This window comes from Cavia porcellus, unplaced genomic scaffold, assembly GCF_034190915.1.
Source record: "Cavia porcellus strain 051 isolate PalLab524CR breed Dunkin Hartley unplaced genomic scaffold, mCavPor4.1 scaffold_14, whole genome shotgun sequence".
NCBI lineage: Eukaryota > Metazoa > Chordata > Mammalia > Rodentia > Caviidae > Cavia > Cavia porcellus.
This window is the reverse complement of record NW_026947497.1, coordinates 1049211-1062979: the sequence shown is the minus strand read 5'-3', so window position 1 is coordinate 1062979 and position 13769 is coordinate 1049211. Positions and strand designations below refer to the sequence as shown.

Genomic DNA, 13769 nt, shown 5'->3' with positions numbered 1-13769 from the left:
GCTCCCTTCTTAAGTACAAGCAAAACATGAAAAGGCCTGGGCTAACCTTTCTTGGTTGGAATGGAAGAAGAGCAAATGCTGACTCACTCACGCATTTTGCAAACAATATCACATCTTTTCTGTTTCCACTTAACATACTGATCCATCTTCTGTAGGCCTGCAGCCTTAGAGTGGACCTGAGTCAATTCCTTTCTGTGTTCCACTTTTGTAGTTTATAAGTAGTTTAATGCCACATTGATTATTGATGGCATTTGTCACACACTGGCTGGTATCTTGGTGTGCTGATTCTCCAGATATGAACATGGATGATGCAAGAGCAACTAGTCGGGATTGAGGGAATCGTTGCTTGGATCCTTAGCCAAATGCAGAAGACAAGAATAATAAAAAGATAAGTCTTTGGCTCTACTTCGGCCTGAAAACTACATTAAGTGCTTATGATACATGAGCTACATTACAACTATAAACATTCTCAGTGTATACACCAAAAGTTCTCTTAAATGCATTTTTGTGCTCCTATAAATGTCTGCTTTCTAGTCAAAGAACTAGAAGGAAAGAAGCTTACAAGACAGAAATCTCTTAGGTGGTACCTGTTCTCTTCTCATCAAAAGAAACAGAAAAAAAAGCTGTAATTCCACTCGTTCCCATGTTAGTGAACTCGAGTGGAGGATTTAAACATCTGCATTATCAGGTTATAAAAAAAGCATTCACTCTCACCCCTCCATAATGCTACTGGATAGGTCAAGCCGTGAACTTGGAATTTCATCCTCACCAGGTGATACTGAGTATTTCCCCATATCACTAATGGAGACTCTGAAATCCCATGCTGACCCAGAATTAGCAAGATGCCACCTCCCCCACAGCGCTAGATGACCTCAGAGCAGACTTGCAGGACCGTCAGGACTTTGACTGAAACCTAGCAATGGTGGCACCACTCCAACTCAAAACCTGAGTCCCATCCTCATGTCAGCAGAGTCCCTGTGACAAGCAGGCAAAGTTGGGAACCTGAAAGTCGGCCAACTTGACAGGAATGGAGCAGCTCCTCCTTTCCCTGCCACAACTGGGCGGGTTTACAGAGAGACTAGGACACAGGAGATTTCTTGGGGTCAGAACAAATTGTAAGCCCTGACCTCAACTCTGTCATTCAAAGGAGTCCAAATTGAATTAGAACAGTCTGTGGAACAAGTCTGCTCCACAGCAGTATTTAAGACATTGGAGCAATCAGTTAGCAATCAAGGGAGCCCCTTACTGCATGTAGGATAAGAGTTATCCAGACTCACCCATAACCACTGCCCTTCCTTCCTGGGTTCCTTCTAAAGTCTGCATCTTCTGTGGGGAAATAGGGCCTCCACATGGTGGGGCTGAAAGAAGGGAGGAATGGCTATGGATTAAAAATAAACTGAAAATGCCAGCCACTGCCAAAGAGGCAGGACAGCTAGAATATTTCTGATTTGAATGCAAAATGATTCAGCCACTTTTAAAAGCAGTTAGGTGGTTTCTTATAAAACTAAATTTGCACTTGTTATAGAACAGAAATGCTTCCTGGTAGTTTTTAACTAAGAGAAATAAATACAGACAGGTACATGAGTGTTTGTAGCAGTTTTATTACACATAAAAACAAGAAGAAACCCTCACTAGCTGGCAAATAGGTGAGCAAATTCAGATACATTCATATAAAGGAATATTACTGAATAATAAAAAGAAAAAAAACTATTGATGTGTGCAACAAATTACGACTCAGTTGCACTGTGTTAAGGAAAAAAAAATCAGACTTAAAACTACAGTTATGTGATTCCAGTTACGTCATACAGCAGTAGCTCAGCTTGCAAGCTTAACTTAATCTGTTTCCATGATTCTGCTCACAACAAATTGGGTTAGAATAGAATCAAATTTCACCTTAAAGTCAACACTGAACCTAACCTTTCAGTTTTTGACCAATTTGGTTTGTGACCAGAATTGCGGAAAGAATTAATTAAGTTCTTGAACTGAGGCATCACTGTGTTAGAAAAAACTGTAAAATTATAAAGACGAATCAGATATGTTGTTACAGCTAAGGGTAAAAGGTCAGGATGAAATAAGAACTAATTGAAACATTTAAGGTATTTGTTGTGATGATGTTTAAGGGCTGCATAAATCTGTCAAAATGCACAATATCGTAGACCTAAAGAGTGACCTATATCCAAATTAAATGGTTCCTCAATAAGCAAATAAAAATCTTAAGATCTGACTCATTAGTCAAAGTATAAGCATTAAATGAAAGTTCTCATGAAATGTTATTCTCATAACCAAAATGGACATCTCTTTATGACCATTGGCTACAATATTTTCCAATGTATTTGAGGATAAGTGACATTAAAGCAGCAAAGGCAGCATTAAATTCATATTGGAGACCTTGAAGAACACACAGATGCCCCACAAAATAAAAATAAAGTGTCATTCGGAAACCAAGATTAAGAAACACCCACAGTATAATGAAAAAGGAAAGCTATGAAAATATGACGAAGGCAAGAAAGACACAGAACACTGACAAGATGGAATTGACCTTAGGAATGTAGCACTGCTCTGTTAGGGAAAAAGGAGAACAAGAGACAAAGACACAAGCGCAACAGGTCAGGTTTATTTCAAAACAACCCTGAGAGGGCTAGTCGTGCACTTGGACCAGACGGTTCCTCTCACACACGTTGCAAGGTCTGAACCGGGGTCATGAGGAGGAGAGCTCAGGGAAAGGGGGTGTCCTGCCAAGGACAAGGCTTGAGAGCAGACAGGAGGCAGTGGCTGCCCAAGGATGATGCCTGGGAAAGCACAGGGCACAGTGGTTGCTGTCAGTAGCAGGGCTGAGTCACTGGATGCATCTGTGCTGAGGGCGTGGCTTACAGTGGTCTCTGTCTGCCTCGGCTGGCAGCAATAGGGCTCCTTCAGTTCCCGGGGAAGAGAAAAAGACCAGTCAAAACATGAAGAATTAATCTGCACATACAGATTAAGAAAAAAATTGTATGTATGGGGAGCCCAGCCAAGAGTCCCAATTGTCTATCTTAAGAGTGTGTTGAGAAGAATAACAGACAAGGATAGTATTGCATCAATTGCTGGGAAGTCAATGTCTCTGGATCGGCCCTCTCCACTCCCAAAGCAGGCACTATTTATCAGGTGTATAGGTGATAGGTGGGGCTACCAAAGGATTACAATTTGGCAGACTCAAGAGGGTGTAAATGGTCATATGCTAAGAAGGATCTTGTCTTGGAGTATAATCCTTGGATGACTCAGGAGGGCATAGGTGACTGTACACTCTGAAGAGTCAATGGGAAATCTCAAATAGGAGGTTTTGATAACCCCAAGTCTCCAGTTTATCATCTCTGAGGGCCGCATGCAAAATTAGCCATTGTGAGTTAGTGGTCCCCAGGATATGTACAGCCCAAAGCTTACCATTCTCCAGGAAAATTCCGGGTACTAATTTTCTAAAGCACATTGTGTAGCTTGGAGTAATTATTCTTTCAAGGATAAAAGGGGGAAACCCTGAAAGTTTCCATTTGACTTTTAAAATATATTGAATTTAGTTCAGGTTCCTTGTAGCTATAGGATCATGATAAGGCAAATATCATCCTCAAACTATAATATCCACATGCTTACAAATTCAATAAAGTAATGTATCTCAACATCCCTCATTTTGAACTTGCTTAACATCCTGCTTCAAAACACCATAATATCCAGCACATGGTATAGTAGCTATTAATATCTTTTCTGACAATCCATCCTCTCTCATGGATACCCTGCCTCTTCCAAAGAGGAGGAACAGAGGGATAGAAACCAGTGGGACCAAAGCAAGCCAGAAACCCATCCAGGACAATGTGAAATCCTGTGTCTTCTTTCTGAGCACTGATGGCAAGTCGTGCTAGCAGATGGCTCTTTCCTACCACTTTGCCAGTGGGTGTAGCTCTTATGGTTTCTCCCCGCTCTTACTGAGACTTGTGACCTTAATTTATTTTGATTATGTTGCTTTCATAGGCATGAAGTGGAATCTCACTGTGATTTATTTTACATTTCCTTAGTGGCTGAGCCACTAAGCATGTGATCCTGTTTGCAAGGGAGGGGCAGAGGGAGGCTTCCTGTTCCAGCACGGTGGCATTTCTCTCTGTTGTCTGTTGTCAGTACCAGTGTCTACTGAGATGATGCCCACTGGGCAATGGCCATTGAGATGAGAGATGAAATGTCCTCTCCAGTCACTGGACTTCCTTGTTCCTTAAGTCTGCACCAGTGGCGTTTGCTCAGAGCACTCTGTGCTTGTGTCCATGCCACGTGCACATCAGCACTCCTTGTCCTGAGCAGCTGCTGCATTTCAGTGAAGTTCACCTTTAACAGTGTGTCTGCTCTGAGTTCCGCTTTCATGAGCCGAGGTCTGCTGCATTCTGCTCTACTTTGTGTATGATGTTTTAGATTCTTTGTTTTCATTCCATCTCAATATGTGTTAAAATGTTTCTAAAAATTTACCATCCTTTTGTCTTGTTTCTAGTATGGAGGATCATTCACAGTATTAGTATTTTCTTATAGCACTAAAAATGCAAGACTTGGCTAATGTGTTTGAGTATAAAAGCATCATTAGTGTTTTCGAATGATAACCACAGGCGAGTGACAAGTTATAATCAGGCAATGAAAAGAAGGGTAGGAAATTTAGTTCGGATGGTGTTGTTATTATCTAGATCATGACATAGCTGACATAGGTTTGCAGGAAAATTAAAGCAAAACAGGACAGAACCACTGCATAACAGAAAGGATCGGATTCTGAGTCTTTGTGGCAGGTGAGAGCTTAAAAGGATATGAAAATGCTCTCAGTGATTTTCACCCATAAGTCTAGAAGGATGGCAGTATCATAAGAAATAGATGTTAATACTCCAATCTGACAGTAATTAATAGAAAAATATTAAGCATTATTGAAAATTCAAGGCTGTCTTCCTACAGGTGAAGGAAGTCAGGATACAGGTGCTCACCTTTGCCCTCAGTGGCTCCCTGACTGACGGGGCTTATGAAGGGTGAGCATGTGAGAAGCCTAGTTAAGAGAAGCTTAATTAAATCATCTCAGCAATTCCCCATGCTAGGGTGTGGAAGACCCGCCCTCGGGTGGCTCCACACCGGGGTGGTGTAAAGGGGAAATGGGGAAGAATGGATCAGCTTCTGTTTCTCTGGAGGAGCTCCAGTCTTTGCCTTGGGCACCAGCTCCTGGCTTCCAGCACTGATTCTTCAGCTTCTGGCATGGATTCTTCCCTCCTGATACAGACACATGTTGGACACCGCCCTGAGCTCCAGACCTTGGACTGAATCCTTCGGGCTTCAGTGTGCACATGTCCTCTGCATGACTCCTCATCTGACTCTGGTGGCCACTGTAAAGCCAACCTGATAAATTCTTACACATTTGCACATCTTGTTATATCTGTTTCTCTAGTGAAATACTGGCTAATCCAGGGCTCAGTAGTGTTAGACTGCTTCTCTGGTGCTTTTCTTCATAACTATGGATGGTGGCTACAGTTCTGGACACCATGCAAGGGTTTAAGGTAAAGAGAATGCTGCTTGCTTCCTGTGTCTTTAGATCAGGTAAACAGAAACTTTCCCAGAGGCACCCTGCCCCTGCCCCTGCACCTGAAATAGACATCTGCATGTCGCCATGGCAAAAGGAAACGCTGAGAGTGTTTAACTTCATCCACTGCTACAGCAAAAGGATAAAAGGAGAAAGAGAAGTTGGACATCAGCACAAACAGTGTCTGAGTCAGGTCCTGAGCTTTCCCTGCAGAGCAGGCTTAGAGACAAGCTAGTCAACAAGGGAAGCAAAGTCTTCACCAGTCTAACTGGAAGGGCAGCAGGCTTTGTGGAGTTTGGGCTTGCAGCCCATCCTAGCTGCTCCCAAGTGAGTGCCTGATTTTCTTACCTACGCAACAGGTTCACACAGCAATCATCTCTGGACCTTCCTCCTTTCACTGATAACACGAATTCCAGTGCTGACAACTGGTACAAGGGCAGGGGCCAGGGAGGGGACCCTACTCTCACAAAACCAAGCATCCCTAGGGCTTGCAGGGAGACAAGTGACATTCACAAAATGCCCAGAGTCTTTGAGTAAGGACAGCTGCTGACTCTTCAGCACAAAGAAGGAAGGTGAGGATGCCCAGGTTGACACACTTGATACCTCCCTGTCGTGTCCCACCTGCAGATAGAGATGAGAAACAGCTGTTCCTGCTCACAGGGGGAAGGAGGAAGAGGAAACAGGCAGAGAGAGAGAGAGAGAGAGAGAGAGAGAGAGAGAGAGAGAGAGAGAGAGAGAGACAGAGAGAGAGACAGAGAGAGAGACAGAGAGAGAGACAGAGAGAGAGACAGAGATGGGGAGAGAAAGAGAGAGACAGACAGAGAGAGAGAGAAACAGAGAAACAGAAATAGAGAGAGACAGAGACAGAGAGAGAGCAGAGACAGAGAGAGACAGAGATAGATGGGGAGAGAGAGAGAGACAGAGAGAGAGAGAGAGAGAGAGAGAGACAGACAGACAGACAGACAGACACAGACAGACAGAGAGAGTATGTGTATACACACATGTGCAGTCCTGGGGACTGAACCCAGAACATGCACTTTGAGCAGTTCCCCACCTTTTTTAAGTTTTTGCTTTGATCAGGGTCTTTCGAAGCTCCCCAGGTATAAATGGGACTTGCAGTCCTACTCCTCAGTCTCTGAGAGAGCTAGAATTACAGACTTGAGCTTGGGATGGGGCAGGATTCTTGACCCCATCACACTCTGCTGCCTGCTAAAGTGTCCCAAGAGGTGCCAGGTAGATGTTCTCTCTTACAGTTGACTGCAGACTCCAGAGAACCAGACTTTAAGTTAGGGAGTAGGATAGACCTCGCTAACATCCCAAGAACAGATGACTCCCTGCTGAGCCGGCAAAGCCACCTAGAAAGGGGCCCATCCAGCTCCACACAGTGAAGAGCTGGTGTCCAGACCACAGTGCTCAGCGTTACAGTGCAGATCTTCCAGGGCCTTCTGCATGCCAAGTGACAGAAAGACCCCTGTTCCTCTGAAACAGCCTCAGCTGTGGCCCACGAGGGCCTGGGTGCAGGCCACGATGGCCATAGAAGACACCCACAGAAGAGGCTAGGGGGGCCACATCCATCCATCTGTCCTTCTCCTCCTAATCCTCTTTTTCTTACCCCAGTCCTGGTTATCAACTTTGGTCTCCAGCCAGTGGTAAGAGGGGCTGAACTTCAGGCTGGGGCGTTTGTGGTGCTCTGGGGTGGTGGCCATGCCAATTCATGAGCAGCCACCTGGGCACACAGCCCAGCAGGACCAGCCACACTCACCGGGTCATGGTGTGAATACCTGTGAGCGGTGGCACATGTGGAGCAGAGAGGCTGAGATGACAGTGGAGAGAGGGATGAAGACATAGTGAAGAACGAGTGGTGTGACCATTGAGTGTCCAGGATTGTTCTGTTGAGGAGCAGCAGAAAGACAGCGAGGGACAGCAGCACTGAGGTGTCCAGTGTGACCCTGCTGCAGCCGGACAGCAGGCAGAAGATGCGCTTGGTGAGGAGGGAGCTGAGCAGGCACTGGGTGCTGAGGTCGATGACACTGGTGATGAAGCAGAGGTGAGGTGGGGGTAGGTCTCACACATCAGGGGAACCTCTTGCTGCTTTCCAGTGGGTAGTGCTGATGGTGGCCACTGGGCCCCCTCCCAGCAGTCCTTCAGGTCCACTGGGCCCATTTGGGCCTTATAGTAGGTCCAGGAGCACAACTTCATCTGCAGCTCTTTTGGCTGAAGGAAAGAAGGTGACAGCTTGAGACGGATGGAGGCACCCAGCACATGGGGCCTCTGGAGAAGAGGCGGCCTTGGTTGTGTTGGTCACCCTCCACTCCCCATCTACACAGGGGAGAGGAGTCAGGCTGGGGGTGCTGTAAGCCCAGCAGCCCAGAGACAGCCCAGATACACTGGCCAGGGTGTATTTATGCATGGGTGTGAAGCTTTCCCAGCACACAGCATGCACCTGAATGTCTATTCAAATATCATTACTTCCATTGCACAAGTAGGAATTTTAAAGAATAGTGAGCAGTATGTAGAACTTAAAAAACAGTCACTAATAACATCTAAATGTTGTATTCATTATATATGAAGTGTGATTGAAAAATGCGGCTTTTAAATATAAAAATACATAGAAAAAGACACATTGTCATTAATCTCCCTCAAAATCCTCCCCCTCACTTTGAACACACTTATTCCATTGTCGTTAGTGGTGCTGTTGTGACTGCTTCTATGTCCTGATTCCAAACATTTTCCCAACCAACAAGCAGACCAGGGAAACAAAGGCTGCCAGGAAGAACCTGAAACACCATCTCCTAACTGAGCAGGCACCCATGCTAGACGGTGAGAGGAGCAGTTGCAATCTGAGAAGTGAGAGCAGCGCAGATATCATTGGGTCAGCAAGATCATTCACCCTCAGGTAGGCACTAAGCCTCCTCCTGCTTCAGAAACAGGCCCCTTGGCTCTGCTGTGGTTTCTCGCCAAGCGAATGCAACAGTGGGCCAGCCAGTCATGATATGCTGCACCTATCAGGGCACAGATTATTACTCCAAGCCATATGCTGGAACCAGAGGGACACTCCTCAGTATCAAAGTTCTAATATACTTATTAAGTCGGATGAACACTGGGTCACTTATCAGAAGGAAAGTGTGTGCTATCAGCTAAATGGGAGAATTAGACAAGGAGATGCATCCTTCATCACTGAGAATGTAAGCTAGGTGACAGTGGCCACTACTGTTGAAGGTTTGAAGTTCTGAGATTATTCAGTCTTAACAAAAAATCCATTTACCTCAATGTTACGCCAGTCAGGGCCACAAGAGTTCCAACCTCACCCTGTGTCTCTACTTCTGCTCTGCCAATGCCAGCACACACACAGAGCCACAAAACATACAATGGTCAAGAATGATAGGATTTAAAAAATCAAACTATCCACCTAGGGATACCATTTTGGGAATGTTTTATGATTTCCTCTTACTTTACTATTGCAACTCCAAATGGGACATTTCAGATATTGCCTTCATTTAAAATGTGAGTGTGCAGATTTTATTATCTTATGAGGAAGCAGGAGTGAGTCTTTTTTTTTTTTGTGAGTCCACTGCTGGCATTGTCGGTGTGTATGTTCTCTCCCTGGGATTCTCTTTAGACGCCCCCTGCCTTTGGTGAGCTTCTAGTTGCTATGGTCAGATGGCTCCACTTCAGTCACGCATATGAGGCAACTATGAGTGACGACAAAACACATCAAGTTAGTTTGTCCCCTGCATAGCTGCCACCCTGAGAGGCCATTGGCTGGTTCTAACGACAGTGCCATCCTTCACTACGCCAGCCCTTGAGCCTGCACTGTATACTCCAGTTGGCAAGTCTGTCTCACTAGCTCAGCATCAGGTGCTGATACACAGTAGGTGTTCCTTAAGTGCTGCTGTATAGGAGTGGAAGAGATAAAGGAACAAGCTAAGGAGGTGAGGAGGACACAGGGGTCCCCCTTACCCCACCCAGGGCACCCCGGGGTCCCCCAAGACTCCTGCTGCTTCCTGCCTGTTCCAGAGGACAATGTTGGGGATCCAGGTCATCTCAGGAGGCACCCACAAGGAGGTGATGTTGCTAGAATCTGGCAGGTTCCAGCACAGCTTGTAGTCATTTTCCTCCTATGGTGGAGAGAGTCTCACTATTGCACTGCCAGGGTGTATGCTGGGATCAACATGAGCACCCCAAAGGGACTGTCCATCTAGTACCTTTGAGCCATCAGATGACAGTTCAACTCCCCTGTTGGGCAAAGACCCTGACAGTACCTGACCAGGTGAAGAGCTCAGACAGATCCTGCCTTCTAGCTCCTTCTACAGCCTTCCACAGGCTCCTGCCAAAGACATACATGTGAGCAAAGCCATCTTAGACTCTCCAGAAGAGACTTTCCAGCCAGATGCCAAGGACCATAGTTATCACCATGCCAAGAAGCCACAGAACCCTGAGACATGAGAAGATGGTCATTGCTTTAAACCACTGAGCTTAGGGTCTTTGTCAGGCAGCACAGACATGGAACGCTCACTGTTCTCTGAAGCTTAGACCCAGGCACACCTGGATACCCACTTTTATGGCCAGCTGTATTCTCCCTTTCACCCACATCAGCTGCTAAGTGGGCAGAATGGACCTCTCATGGGGCTTCAGTGACATGAGCCACCTTCACATAGCGAGAGTTGTGAAATGCCCACTTCCAGGAAGGGGTCCATTGGCTCTTGTAGGTAACCTCAGTGCACTGTCAGGTAGTGGCCTTACAGCTTGGCTACACAGGAGCACAGCCCTTGGGAGCTGTCTGCTTCCAGATGGCTCTGGAAGCCTTAAGCGGCCACTGTGTGTGAACTGTGAATTCTGCATCTGGCTTCTGTTTGGCTTTTGGTTAGGGGACATTGCTAGAGGGGCTGCAGTCAGTGGGTTCCTGTCCCCTCCTTCAGGACGGCCTTCACCATCTATAGCCATACATTGGTGGTCATCATCTGGTTCTTCTCATCCTGACTGATGTTGTACAGAGAGAAAGAACAATTAGAGTGACACGCCAGCAGGAAGACAGGGATGGTAAGGGAGGCCATCTCTCCTGACACGACCTCCTGCTCTTGGGTTCCTCAAGGCCACATATCACCCTCCACCCCTGACTCCACAACTGCCCAACAGTATCCTTGGAACTCCTGAGCTGGGAGAGAAGAGGCACGAGAACAGGAAGAGGACTGAGGGTCCATGCTGAGATTCAGGTGGGCTGGAGGGGTAGGGCCAGAAGAACCCTGAGGAAGGAGCTGGTGGGCCAGGGCTCATCTCTGAGGAGTGCAGCATGGTAGGACCAGTGTGCCATTTCGACCAGCTGGTTGATGGAGAGTCCAAAGCATTTGATCACCATGTCCAAGGTGTGAGGTACTGCTGTGCCCAGCAATTGTGCTGCCCAAAAAAGGTATTTGAAGGGGTGACCTTTGGCCTAGGTGCAGAGGTCTCCCTATGCCACGGATGTAGGATGAAGAGAAAAGAGGAGGGGTTCCTAGGAGGTCAAGGAAGTGGCCATGTGACTTTCTACCCAACTCCCAACAGAGCAAACATGTCCACATTCCTGGGCCTCCATGTGGTCATCTGACAAACAGGGATGTCCATCCAGCTCTGCCCCAATCCTGTGGGGGATGTGATATAATACAGCTATCAGAACACAGCATGACTGGGAATGGTCAAGGATAGCAGTGCAGGAAAAGAGGGGTCCTGGTTGCCCTTTGCATCAGAAGCAGGGCAGGTCCAGGCAAAGTGTAGACTGATTCCCAGTGTTTGCGGCAGGACCTCGGCACTGGCACAGCAGGGTTGCCAGACACAGGAAGCCTGAGATGCTCATGGCTCTGGCCTCAGCACCTCATCTTTGTGATGGGGACAGCTACGCTACAAACGGCAGTCAGCAGAATACAGATATGACCCTTAAGAGCATACAGAACTCATGCACTCAACAGCTTATGGACATATGAACACACGCAGCTGTCTATACTGTGGAATATGCAGCTATTCACACAATGGGACATGCGTTAGCCACCAGAGGAATGCAGGACCAACACCCGTTGCTACATAGATGCACCCCAAAGATGCTATTGTAGAAGAGGCCAGTCACAACACATCCCCTTATTGTACGGCTCTGTTTTAGTAAGGTGTTGAGAACAGGCAAATGGATAGGGGCAGAAGCAAATTGGGGCAAGGTAAGACAAAAATGGACAATGACTGCTTCATGATTGCTGGGTCTTCTTTCGGGGTAATGAAAAAGCTCTGGAACTACATAGCATGAAAAGCATGGAGTGTATCATTCATTTGCAGAAAACCCCCTGTGTTGGTTGCTTTTCTCATTGCTGAGACAAAATACCTGACATCCAAAATTAAGGAAGGAAAGGTTTGGCTCATAGTTTGTGGAGGTTGCAATGCGCAATCAGCTCATTCCAAGGCCAGATGGCCTGCTAAGGGGCAACAAAAATAGCAAGAGCAAAAAGGAGGGAGCAAGCCTCTTTTCTTCCCTTATACTGTAAACAGGCTGCCCACCCACACCCTCTCTGTGCCCTTGTCTTGCACAGGCTTAGGATATTTACAAAGTGAGGACCCTGGCCCCCTGCTGAGTCACTTAGTTAAGATTTTAACTTCTCAAAGTGAGATGATGTGTACCCATTACACCTCCCCTGCATTGTGCAGAGCCTCCTCCTCCCGGCTGTTCACAGAGCCTTCTTCCTCCATGTTGTCTACAGAGCCCTCTTACCCGCTGCCCTGTGTAGATCTCTCCATTTCCCTGGTGCATAGAGAGCCCTCTCTCTCCCTGGTATGTGAAGAACTTACTTTGTCCTGACACTGCAGGTTCTGCTGTTTTCCTGTTCCCTTTCCTGTGCAGATCCTTTTCTTCCTGACTGTTTAAGGCCTTAATTAATACTAAAGTTCCAGGGTAAAAGGAAGGTTCCCCAGTTGTACTGAATCTGTGATTTGTCTCAAGGCTGACAGGACTTGCTGGAGCTAGGCCAGGATTTTCATGTAAAACTCTTCCTGTCTTGTCCTGGAACCTGGGAGTGTTGTGGGCCCATATAAAGACCCAAGTGTAAGTTCTAGAACGGAAGGCACAGGAGTAACCAGGTGGCTCTTAGACCTGTCTGCAGGTGTGGCTGTAAACTATCAGCAGGAGGAGGCAATAATTATAGCCCCTTAGATCTTTGGTTATTTATTTATTTTTTGCTGGGTGTTCAGGACCAAGTTAAAGTGAGACCTGTATTGGTATGTATATATTTTTTGCTGGCTGTGTAAAATCAAGTTCATGTGAGACCAGCACAAGCCTAAACCTTCTACCAAATACTCAAGGCTCTCCATGATTTTGTAGGGCCTCTTAGCTCCTCTGTCAGTGTCAGCATCCACAGCAGGTCACAGTCTTGCTAGATCAGGTGGCTTCTTGTAGAAGCTGAGGAGGGTTTTTTTATTTTTTTTGACCGTCTTTTTAAGAATAATGTGTAGTGATTGATTGCTGTCATATGGGGTCTAACAATCTCCTTGAGCAAGAGGTTGTGCGACTCACTAGAATTGTAGGGTCTTGTAGAAAAGGCCCCCACTTATCCTGAATCCTTGTTGACCCTGAATGTCACATATGACATATTTGGTGTCTTCTCAGCTCTTAGTTTTACTCTGGTCTCCAAACTACAGTTGATGAACACCTAGGAGGATTAGTGCCACCAGCACTGTAATGGGTGTGGTAGGTTTAATTTTATGATCTTGTCCAGGCATCAAAATCTTTGAAACAGAAAACAATTATAAAGTTGTACAGAGGAAACAGGTGATTGGCAGCATCATGAGATTTTGGCGCAGCAATAATAATGACATCATCATATTAAATGTGAATTTTGCCAGTCATAGTCCCGCCCTGTGTGCAGGCTCTCCCTCCTGGCACAGTGCTCTCCTTTCCTGAATGTGTACATCCATTACTCACAGGTGAACAGAGCCCTCTCCCTCCTGCCATATGCGCACCCCTTTCCCTTCTTGAAACTTGCAGAGCCCTATTCCTTCCTCTGTTGTGCAGATGTCTCCTCTCCCCTGCCATCTGTACACCCCCTGACTGCTTGCTGTCTACAGAACCCTCTTCCTCCTTACCTCCTCCCTGCAGAGCATCCTCTTCGAAATGTGCAAAGTTCTCTTGCCCCAGCTATCCACATAGCTCTCTGCATTCTTGCTGTGAGGAGGGCTCTCTTCCTCCCTGCGTGGGTGG

The 13769-nt window shown here is 46.5% G+C and overlaps 1 long non-coding RNA gene across 1 annotated transcript in view; it reads right to left on the bottom strand.

Annotated features, from left to right (window-relative positions):
- Positions 1–2612: 2612 nt before the first annotated feature.
- Positions 2613–13769, bottom strand: part of LOC134478641 (uncharacterized) — a 54067-nt gene continuing 42910 nt past the window's right edge. Inside the window, exon 4 of the long non-coding RNA XR_010051377.1 lies at positions 2613–2910. This is a non-coding gene — a long non-coding RNA (uncharacterized LOC134478641). The remainder of the gene's footprint in view (positions 2911–13769) is intronic.